The sequence below is a fragment of the Gossypium arboreum genome, chromosome 13, assembly GCF_025698485.1.
Source record: "Gossypium arboreum isolate Shixiya-1 chromosome 13, ASM2569848v2, whole genome shotgun sequence".
In the NCBI taxonomy this organism is placed as follows: domain Eukaryota; kingdom Viridiplantae; phylum Streptophyta; class Magnoliopsida; order Malvales; family Malvaceae; genus Gossypium; species Gossypium arboreum.
Genome location: NC_069082.1, coordinates 20,099,038 through 20,110,528, shown reverse-complemented (window position 1 = coordinate 20,110,528; position 11,491 = coordinate 20,099,038). Strand labels below are relative to the sequence as shown.

The 11,491-nt window shown below is 33.0% G+C and overlaps 1 non-coding gene across 1 annotated transcript; it reads right to left on the bottom strand.

Moving 5' to 3' along the window:
• Window positions 1-10,651: 10,651 nt before the first annotated feature.
• On the bottom strand, window positions 10,652-10,758 carry LOC128287717 (small nucleolar RNA R71). The gene has a single exon (XR_008278417.1). It is a non-coding gene; the product is annotated as a small nucleolar RNA R71 (small nucleolar RNA).
• Between the last annotated feature and the right edge of the window lie 733 nt (window positions 10,759-11,491).

Sequence of the window (11,491 nt, the reverse complement as noted above, 5' to 3'; positions counted from 1 at the left end):
ACCCTATTTTTTTTGTTAATCATATTCAAGAAATTATTTCGATTAAGTTCGACATTTGAAAGTCTGTAAGAATTTGTGATGAATGCTGATAATTTTGGATATATGGGTTACGTGCTAACATAAATCCCATGCCGATGTACTATCTGAGGCTTTATGCCTAATCGATTGTATACGGGTAGCATTAACGGTGATTGAATGTGCTAAATGAATTAAATGTTCGGTGTGTGGAAGTTGAATTTTCATTGGAAATAAGTTAAGTTGAGTATTGAGATACGATGGAGTTATAAAGGATAATTATTGGGGTGTTTGAGTATGTGTGTACTTTCGGTTGAGTTACTGACTTATACATGAATGAATATGTGGGTTGATGATGTGAATTATACATGTTAAAATGTGCTTAATATGTGTTTGAAATGCATTGTAAATTAAATTAAGTGATTATTGCTTATGAAATCAAAAAATGAGATATAGGTGCATACTTGTAGAAATGTTTATGAATTTGTTTTAAGATAAGAAAATGATTTTATAGCTCGATGCTGAAATCAATAATGAATTACAATTGCTATCAATGAGCTAATGTTTATATGAATATAATTCAATAAGAGGACGTTATCCTAAACTATGCATCGGTAGAAATTTTCGGGACGAAAATTTCTTAAGTGAGGGAGAGTTGTGACATCCTAAATTGACCCTAGTCGGAAATGGTTTGGGACCACAAAACCTAGTAAAAATTTTGTAAAATATTAATTTCAGTGTTTTTGTTATGTGAATTACCTATTGTGAAAGTTGGGTGGTCTAATTTAGTTAATTGGATGCTAAATTATTTAGTTGGGATTTGATTGTATAAAGGAAAATTTTAGAAGTCTTTTTCTTAAAGTGGCCAATTGTTAACATGGCTAAAATGTGGGGCTTGCATGTCAATTAGACCCTTTTATTTTAGTGGGTGGCAATGATGAAAGTAGATGGGTGATAGTGTTAGTTTGCTGATGGCTATTACCATTAGTTATTTTTAGTTATTTTACTTTCCCTTACGAGGGATGGGACGGAAAAAAAAAATAGCGAGGGGATTCATTTCTTCTATTTGTCTTCCCTTGTTCTTGCTAGTGCTTTCGAAGGGAGGGAGAGACCTCAAAACCGATTGCATGTGGAGATAAATTTTGGTTTTAGCTCGTCTAGGAGCATATTCTTCAAATGATCTGCTAAAGGAGAGGAAGAGGGCTGTAGCAAGAAGATGTAGGAGCATATTAGAAGCTAGGATTAACTGGAAAAAAATTTATGTGAGTTTCTCACATCTTTTTCCTTTTCTTTTTCTTAACTGCTCTATTAAAATGTCGAAACTGGTAAGGCTAGTATAAGATGAATGATGAACTGTGTTGCATGCAGATGGTATGTCTGCTGATAAAGTTTTTTTTTCTTTTCCTTTCTTGTGTGGTTCGACTGGTATGGATGGAAATGAATAAATAGTGATGTATTAATTATGTCTGAAACCTATGAATGGGAGTTTTAATGCTGCCATTAATGCATTTGGAAGGTAATAGAAGACTAATTTAATGCTGCAGATGTATGACCGAGTGCCATTTGATGTGCCAAATTAATGATGTTTATTTAGTTGCAATTTATGGTGTCTAAACCTGATTGTTAAGGGGTTAAAGCAGTCATTTAGGAAGCTGTTGGATGAGAATAAAAGCAAAGTAAATGTTGCAGAATTTATGTCTAAGTGTCAGTTAATGTGATGGTTAAATGGTGTTCAATAGTTGTATAATTATGTTGTTTGGGCTGTTGCTGGACAATTAATTACAACAGGAGAAATGGTTGCAATAATGTTAATTAATGATGTCGGAATTGATGCCGAATTAAGCTACTGAAGAATGTAATTGGTAATTAATATGTGCTGCATTAATAAGTTAATTGAATGCAAAATAATGTTGTCTAAATGAATGAAAATGTTTGTTTGTTAATTGATGTTTGCACCATTGTCGAATGTGCTTAACATTAAGGCATGATTTAGTTAAATGCAAACTAATGGTTAAGTTGTTAAGCTACATGCTTGAGTTTAAAATGTGCCTTATATGTGGTTTATGAATTTGGTAAATGATAGATTGATATTTTGGATATTTCATTAGTCAAGTGATATTGTAACTATGGTATGATTTGATTCGGCACTTATGTGTAAAATTGGTAGTTATTATTTTGGTAAAATGTGCAAAATTTGGTAAGACCAAATTTTATACTTAAGCTTAAGTGAAGTTGTTAATGCTGTATATATATATATATATCAACGATTAATAAATCATGTGGTTTGGCTTGACTTAGTAAATAGTGAAGAAATGCATATTTATCCATAGTGTTTATTAAAGATAGTTTTATAAATGTGATATGAGTATTTTGTTTGTAAATGAGTAGTAAATATGTTAAGAATGGTTCTAAAATGTATATGGATGCCGTGTGATTGTGTTTGATTGGGAAGTAAATTGTTTGATTTAGCTCAAGAGCCTAGAGGATCAAAGTCGGATAAGGGAAAAGTGAAAGTAAACGAATAGCCGTGGATATCTAGTCGTCGACCACTTCGAGGTAAGTTTTAAGTGATTAAACGTTGAGTAAATTCAATCATAATAGGGCATAATGAGTTGATTTAATAAGATATGATGTGGCCATGATATGTCTTAAACTCAAATGGTAAGTTCATAAGTGTTTGGACTTGGGAATTTAAGAGCAAATTGTAATAATTTGCTTGGACAGCAGCAGTAATGTGATTTTAGAAAATCACTATAAATTGTTGGTGTGGAATTATAGGCTGAATAAAATATGTAATCAAAGCTTAGTTGGTCTAGTTTCTTATAAAAGAGACCGTGGAAGCAAAGAAATTTCCTATAAAGAGATATTTAAAGTTATGTGGGGCAGTGTCAGGATGACTCAAAATCCCTGTTCTGTTTTTGGAAAATCATTATAATTTGTACAAAATGGTTATAAGATAAGATTTATATGCTTAGACTCCTTAATGAGTCTAGTTTCAAATGAAATCAAATATAACACATTATGAATTCTGTACAATGAAAAATTTGATTCGTAGTGAAGAGTGGGCAGATTAGTCAAACAGTGAAACAGGGGAAACTTTAAGAAAAATCTGGTATTGATTGGCCAAACCTAAAATTCTGAAAATTTTATGGATGGAAGATATATGAGTCTATGTTCAGGGAAAATTAATGGCAATTGATTTCGAGTTTTGTAGCTCCAGTTATAAATAATTTAGTGACTATTGCTCAGGAAAACAGCTTGTGGCGAATATGTGAATTTGTTGTAAACATTGATCAAACTATTTGAGTTGCTTATAAGCTATGGCTGAAATTGCTGTGCAAGATAAATATATATATGTGTGAAATGTATATGTGGTAAAGCCGAATGGCGAATGTGAATTACATACGAGATATGTATACGTGGTAAAGCCGAATGGTGAATGTGAAATATATGTGTGATATGTATACGTGGTAAAGCCGAATGGCTAATGTGAAATATATGTGTGAAATGTATATGTGGTAAAGCCGAATGGAGAATGTGAAATACATACGAGATATGTATACGTGGTAAAGCCGAATGGCAAATGTGAAATATATGTGTGATATGTATACATGGTAAAGCCGAATGGCTAATGTGAAATATATGTGTGAAATGTATATGTGGTAAAGCCGAATGGCGAATGTGAAATACATTCGAGATATGTATACGTGGTAAAGCCGAATGGCGAATGTAAAATATATGTGTGATATGTATATGTGGTAAAGTCGAATGGCTAATGTGAAATATATGTGTGAAATGTATATGTGGTAAAGCCGAATGGCTAATGTGAAGGTTGTAACATGCGATTAAATGTACATGAAACTTGGAAATATATTCCGCGTAAGACCCGATGACTACGTGTGGAAATTATGTCCGGGTAAGCCCGGATGACTACGTGTGGAGAGTATGTCCGGGTAAGACCCGATGACTTCGTGTGGAGATTTCGTCTGAGCTAAAGGTCTCACCGATAATTCGAGTAGAGGTTAAAGCTATAAGACTTCGTAATAAGAATTTCTTATAAATATATTCAATGCGAAAGGTTAAACAGGTATGTACCCCAAGTTTATATATGATGCATACGAGAGCAATCTATGGGACTATTCCTATGATTATGTGACATCAGATTAGTGTGAAAGGTTATGTGAAATCATACGATATATCTATGTCACATGAGCTCACTTTTATGTGAGAGTTTATCTGCCTATTGTATATGATGAGATGTGCATATTCGGAAAAGGGATGGTATGTCTGAAGGAAGAGTGAAATAAAAATACGAACAACTATGTTATAATTTGATTGTTATCTGTTGACACTGCTTGAACTTACTAAGCATTGTAATGCTTACTCCGTTTACTCTGTTTCCTCTGTCTTATAGGTCTCATTGCAAAGCTACAGGCTCGGGGATCGTCAGCAACTAGTCACACTATCACTATCCACTTTGCTTGTTCTTGTTATGTTTAGAATTATTTTATGGCATGTATAGAATAGACTAGTGGCGGAGAATATTTTTGGTTAATGTATATAAGCCATGCGAAAATGGCATCTTTTGAATGTTTACTTAGAAGTTTAAATTTTATCCTGGTCGTGCTTAGTACTTATTTAAATGAATGATCTTTATTTCAAGAAAAGTTCAAAATTTTACTGTTCGACATGAGTTACAAGTCCGTAATGCCCTTACCTATTAAATCCGGCGACGGTTACGGGATAGGGGTGTTACATATATTTTCGTGCTTAAAAAATTTTGACTTGGATTTTTTGAATCTTTAGTGACCTTTTAGTTGAATTGCCAATGTATGATTGTCTGTGAATTATATTGAGATATTATTTATGCGAATTACAAGTTGAGTAAAATTAACTTTAATGTGAGTTGAGGATTTTTCTTGAGGACAAGCAAACGCTTAAGTGTGGGGATATTTGATAAGTGATAAAAGTAACATGTTTTAATCCCATTCCTAATGTGTTTTTGGTCAATTATTTATGCAAATTGGTGAATTTTATGCTCCTAATCCTTTAAATTCATATTTCTATACTTAGGAGAACATTTGGGAGCAAAAGGAGCAAAAAACAGAAAAATAAATTAGATTTCAGGAGTCACAGGGGCTAGACCTTCCCTTTTGGTCTGGACTCACGACCGTGTGAGCCACACGAGATGGACATATGGCCTTGTTCCAGACCTTGTCGATTTCACATCTTGCACCCCAAACACGTAGAAAAACACAATTTTTAGGCTTTTGGGGCATTCTAACTATAAATACCAAATAGAAGAAGAGAATCAGGGGGTCATCAGAGAATATTGAAGAAAATAGTTCAAAGAACACCATTTGAACCAACTCTGAAGTAGATTTCCATCAAGATTGAAGACCTCCTTTTAATTTCTTTTGAAGTTTTTATGAGTTTCTTTATTTCTTATGGTTATTCTGACTTTGAGATGTTTTTATTCACAATTATGAACTAATTCCCTAGATACCTAAGGAAGATGAAACCTATGATGAATTCTATTATTTGATTTTTGTTTTACATGATAAATATTTGATTCTTGTTCTTAGTTATGTGTACTTATCTCTTATTTTAATATTTCTGGGATACTAATTAATGTTTAAGGTGGTTAAATCAGAGGAGGAAAAATCCTTGTTTAAAAGTAGATCTAGCACAATTGAGTGGAGTTGCATGCAATCCTAGAAAAAGGAAGACATAAATCTACCAGATTACAATCAAATCTAATAGGGGAATCAATAAATTGAGTGAATGCAACAATAGGGGTTTTAATTAGAAAGAAATTTTAATTAATCAATGTAGAGTCAGTTTCTCTTACTCTCAAAAGATATATTAGCATAATTTAGGGATTTCTATGGATTAAGATACCAACTGAATAAATCATTTAATTCAGATTCATAATAATAGATGAAATCTAGGTGGGTTCTTTCCTTGGTATTGTTTCTCTCATTGGTTATTACTTGATTATTTTTTTGATTCATTCTCTGTTGATTTCTTTAGTTAAATTAATTTAGTAATCTTAATTTAAACCAATCAGTCCAATTTTTCAGCTAAATAATAGGAAAACAGTAATTACTAATACTTTTAGTTGTCGTGGATATGATATCTTTAATCATCGTAGCTATACTATTTGTTGATAGATGCACTTGCCTTTGTTGTATTTTTAGTTAGTAACGAGAAAACACACATCACCAACCAATTAGGCTTAGATATGAACTTTGTGTATTTCACATTCTTTCATTTGTTTCTTGATGAAGCTATTTTAATTATTGCATAAGTTTTGTAAATGGATTTAAAAGAGTGTGGTTATTTTACAAAGAGAAACTGATAGTAAATTTCATTATGAATGTTGGCAATTTTAGAGTTGTAATGCCCCAAAACCTGGCCTAGAAGTTTAGACCGAATCTCTGAGGTTACATTGATCATCGAAGTGATGGTAGGAAAATTTTAGTTTAACCAACCAGGGAACAATCGGTATTAAAGTTACGTAAAAACTCACTCTCAGTTGTAAAATCCTGATATTACAAAAATTTTAGTCCAAAAGATGCTTACGTGCGTATAACACAACATTTCGTACCACTATACTCAAATTAAAACTTACAATTTAAACTGTTTATTTATAAATGCAGAAAATATGAAAATACTTTTAAAGTTGATTCTAAAACGTGGTTGTCTGAGACCTCCGGCATGCCAAGTCCAATAATAGAAAACGAGGGTACTTGCAAAGGGATAAACTAAGGTGGTTGAGCTATACGAGCTCAGTGTGAGTTCAAAAACGATAGATAAATGATCATTAAAATGTCAAAAAAAATAAAACTCAATGGAAATCCAATGTACGAATAATATTCACAACAAATCAAACGTATCAGTACTGAAGCACCTCGAGCTATAAATAGTTAGTCTCGTAATCAAACAGATAGACAAACAGAATGTGGAATGAATACAACAAGTAATAGAAACCCACCCAACCAGCCAAACACCTTTCCGTCCCCCAATCACACCCCAAAAAGAGCTAATTAAGCTCATCCAACCAAGCACACCACATAGGACCTCAAAAGGTCCATCCAACCCTACATACCAAGTATGTGGACTAAGCCAATCAAATGTTAATATGCAGCAGAGCTGAAATATATGTCGTACTGATCATTACGGTAAACCACTATACAGATATGTTGCAGTTGAAACTATCAAAAAGATCAGACTCCCAACTATCAAAAAGATCAGACTCCCTTCTCTTCGCAACCAAGCCCAAAAATATTAATGTAAATGTAACAGCTCATTTTTAGTGAAATCAGAACAGTGGTTTCAAGACCACAAATCTGAGTCAAAAAGAAATTTATTTTAATAATATTTCATGGTTTGTATTATGATGGGAAAGATGTATGAAAATTTCGATAAGAAAATTTTTTCGATTGCATGTTTAATTGTGGAAAGGACCAAATTGCATAAAATGAAAAAGTTGAGTTCTAGTAGCTATAAGTATCAAATAGCTATGAAATTCAAAACTTGAGGTCCTTATATGGTAACTAGACCATTAAGAAAAGTTAGTAGATATTTTTGATGATTCATCCATGGAAAATTAGAAAAATAAAAGGACTAAATTAGAAATAGAAATAAATAAAAGATGATAAATTAAATAAATTTTTAATATCATCATTTTATATCATCTTCTTCCCCAAAAAATACATGGAAACCTTAGGAAAGAGAAAGCAAGCTTTCTTGACTTAATTGGGTAAGTAATCTTGTCCCTTTTTTTGTAATTTTTATATTTTCGAGTTTAGAATAGCTTAATTTATCTACTTTAAGGATCAATTTATAAAGTTATCAAAATATTGAAATTTTTCCATGGATGAATATGCTGAAATATGAAATTTATGGTAGAAAATGAAAGGTTGTTAATAGATAAACAACTTTTACAAGGAGAATTTTGATGAAATTATGATTTGGGGACTAAATTGAAAAGTGGTAAAGCCAACGGAAAAATTATGATTTTTGTGAAATTCATGGGATTTTATTGTAACATGTAAAATTCGGTTAGGCTTGAAATAAGAATTAAATTTCATGAATTTCATATTCCGAGTTTAGCGATGAAATCATCATTTGTGAAAAGTATAGGGGCAAAATAGTAATTTTACCTAGGAAGTGAATTGAGTTCAGTTGAGTATGAAAAGGATAAAATTGATGTTAAATTTATTTATTTAGATTCAAAAAACTCAAATACGAAGTTAGGTCGAGGAAAAGAAAAAGTGCCAGATTAGTAGATTTCTGTATACGAACAAGTATTGAGGTAAGTTTGTGTAACTTAATTATGTATATTAATATGTTTAAAGCGAATGTTGTATTTGTTTGAATTGCATAAATGTTGAATGTATGGAATTAATCACATATATGATATTGTTTGATAGTTGATAAGTCCTGTTTGAATAATGAAATGTGATGGATACAACATTTTTTTGTATTGATTATAGTCCTACATATGTTGCGGACAGTATAGCTCGGACGAGCATCCTGTTAAAAGCCTTCTCGAGCATCCTAATTGGTAGTGATCCTGCATGTGTTGTGCACTATCGCAGCCCTTTGTGAGTGTCCTGTTACATGATTCGATCAGTTGTGATCCAACAATCAATTGTGGACACAAACACAGCTCATTGTAAGTGTCTAGATATAGGCTCTTATAAGCTTCCTGATATGGCTCGCTTGAACTCCCTGTTATGCTATCTGGAGCTCCCTGTTAATAACTCTTCGGAGTTATCTGTTAAGTTCAATGAGCTTCTTGTTCTAAACTCTTATGAGTTTCCTATTTAGCCTGGATAAGCTTCCTGATACATGGCTCACATGAGCATCCTGTTACATGGCTCGAGGGAGTGCTTCCTGATTATGTGCCCTATTTGGGTACCCCTGGATATGAATTGATGAATTTCAATTTCGTATGCTTTAAGTGTACTACATGAGCGTACCCATCGATATTTGAAATAAATTCAACTGGTAAAGTTCAGACATGGCTAAAATGAACTTGAAATGATTTGTCATGGAAATGTACATGTAATATGGATTAATGATATAGAAAGCATATGTATATGAAAATCATGAAACAATGAAATCATCCATTTTCTTAGTATTATGTGAATTATTTGACTAACATGATTGATGAAGTTGTGTTTTAGGCTATTACCCAAATTGCTTGGATGCATTTTTGTGTGCTTATCTTAAACGAAAATATATGGTAAGTTAAATTTTTGTTATGCAAACTTATTAAGCATTTGAAATGCTTACTCAGTTTTCTTTTCTCTATTTTATAGTGCTCAGAAGCTCGTAAAGGTTATAGAGCAGTCGGAGCATCATCACACTATCTTCAAGTTTGTTTTGGTATAAATAGCAAACTTATTTTGGACATAATGGCATGTATAGTTTAAAGTGCCTAATGGAGGCATGCATATGTTTGGTTGTAACTAGCCTTTGGAATGGCTAGTGTTATATGCATTTTGATGTAATTATATAGTGCCATATCATGTTTGAAGTGTGTTAAAATGGTTGAAAGTTAGAAGATATATAAATCAAATGATGAATGGATTTGAATTAGTATAATTGATAAATTTTGTTCATAAACACATGCATAAATTTGGAAATAATAAAATTTTCTCTTTGCTTTAGTTTAATCAGTTAGTTGGTTTAGTTAATCAATCTAATAAACAGCCCCTCTTTATTTCTAGATTAAATAATAAAAAGATAGTTATTACTAGTACTTTTGGTTCCCTTGGGTACGATATCCCGGTCTTGCCATTACTATACTATTGTTCGAAAGGTGCGCTTGGCTTTGCGTCCTGATAATAGTTAGTCTAGGTTTGATCTTCATTATAAATATTTATTACTTGTTACGAATCACGCGATCAAGTTTTTGGCGCTGTTGTAGGGGAACTAAAATATTAGGAACGCTCAATTTTTATTACTTTAGCCATTTATTTTTCTTGCAATATTATTATTATTATTTATTAATTTATTTTTTTCCTTCTCTTGGCAGGTTTTTATAGTTTATGACTACAAGAAACCCGTCGGGACCATTACTTTTTGACAAAGAAATCGATCGTACAGTTCGTAGAAATCAAAGAGAGATAAGGCGCAGCTTACGATACACGGAGAACGAGCAAGAAGACGATACTCAACCCCCAACCGAAGAGATGGATGAAAACCAAGGCAATCAGCTACCTCCTGCAATTGCGGCTAATCAAAATCATGCTCCACGCACGATGTATGATTATGCTAAACCTTCTTTAACAGGAACTGAATCTAGCATAGTTAGACCTGCTGTAGCTGTGAATACTTTTGAACTAAACCTAACACAATTCAAATGATACAACAGTTTGTTCAGTTTGATGGTTTGCAGGATGAAGATCCCAACGCTTACTTAGCAAACTTTCTAGAATTTTACGATACATTTAAAATAAATGGCATTTCTGATGATGTCATTCGTCTTTGGTTATTTCCCTTTTCACTGAGAAATAAAGCTAAACAGTGGTTGAACTCGTTACCACGAGGTTCTATCACGACTTGGGAACAAATGACCGAGAAATTTTTACTAAAATATTTTCCGCCAACTAAAACAGCTAAATTACGTAATGATATCTCTTCTTTTGTGCAGATGGATTTAGAAACACTTTACGCTGCATGGGAGAGATACAAGGACTTACTGATAAGGTGCCCTCACCATGGGTTACCGCTTTTGTCGCAAGTACAAATATTCCACAATGGTCTGAATCCCTCGACTCAGCAAATGGTTGATGCAGCTGCTGACGGAACCATCAACAACAAAACACCTGAAGAGGCTTATGAATTCTTTGAAGAAATGTCATTGAATAACTATCAATGGAAATTCATGAGGACTAAGCTAAAAAAAACAACCGGTGTTTATAACGTCGACTCAGTTACTATGCTGTCAAATCAGGTAGAACTTCTAAATAAAAAGATTGATAGTTTACTTGGCTCTACGCAGGTACATCTAGTAATGAGGTGTGACTCAAGCGGTGGAGGTGTGCATACAGAATATCAATCCTTCAATCCCACAACCGAAGAGGAACAAGTCAACTATATGGGTAACAATAACTTTAGATCTCAAAATAACCCATACAGTAATACTTATAATACAGGTTGGAGGAACCACCCAAATTTTTCCTAGGGTGGTCAAGGGAATCAAAAGCCACAAAATCCTCAGGGTTTTCAACAGCCACCTTATCAACAAGAGAAGAAACTGAACCTTGAGGAGATGCTCTCAAAATTCATATCAATGTCAGAAACCCATTTCCAAAATACCGAGACAGCACTTAAAAATCAACAAGCATTGATCCAAGGACTCAAAACTCAGATAGACCAGCTTTCCAAACTGATCTCTGAACGACCACAAGGTAGTTTGCCAAGTAATACCGAACCTAACCCAAGGGAACAACTCAAC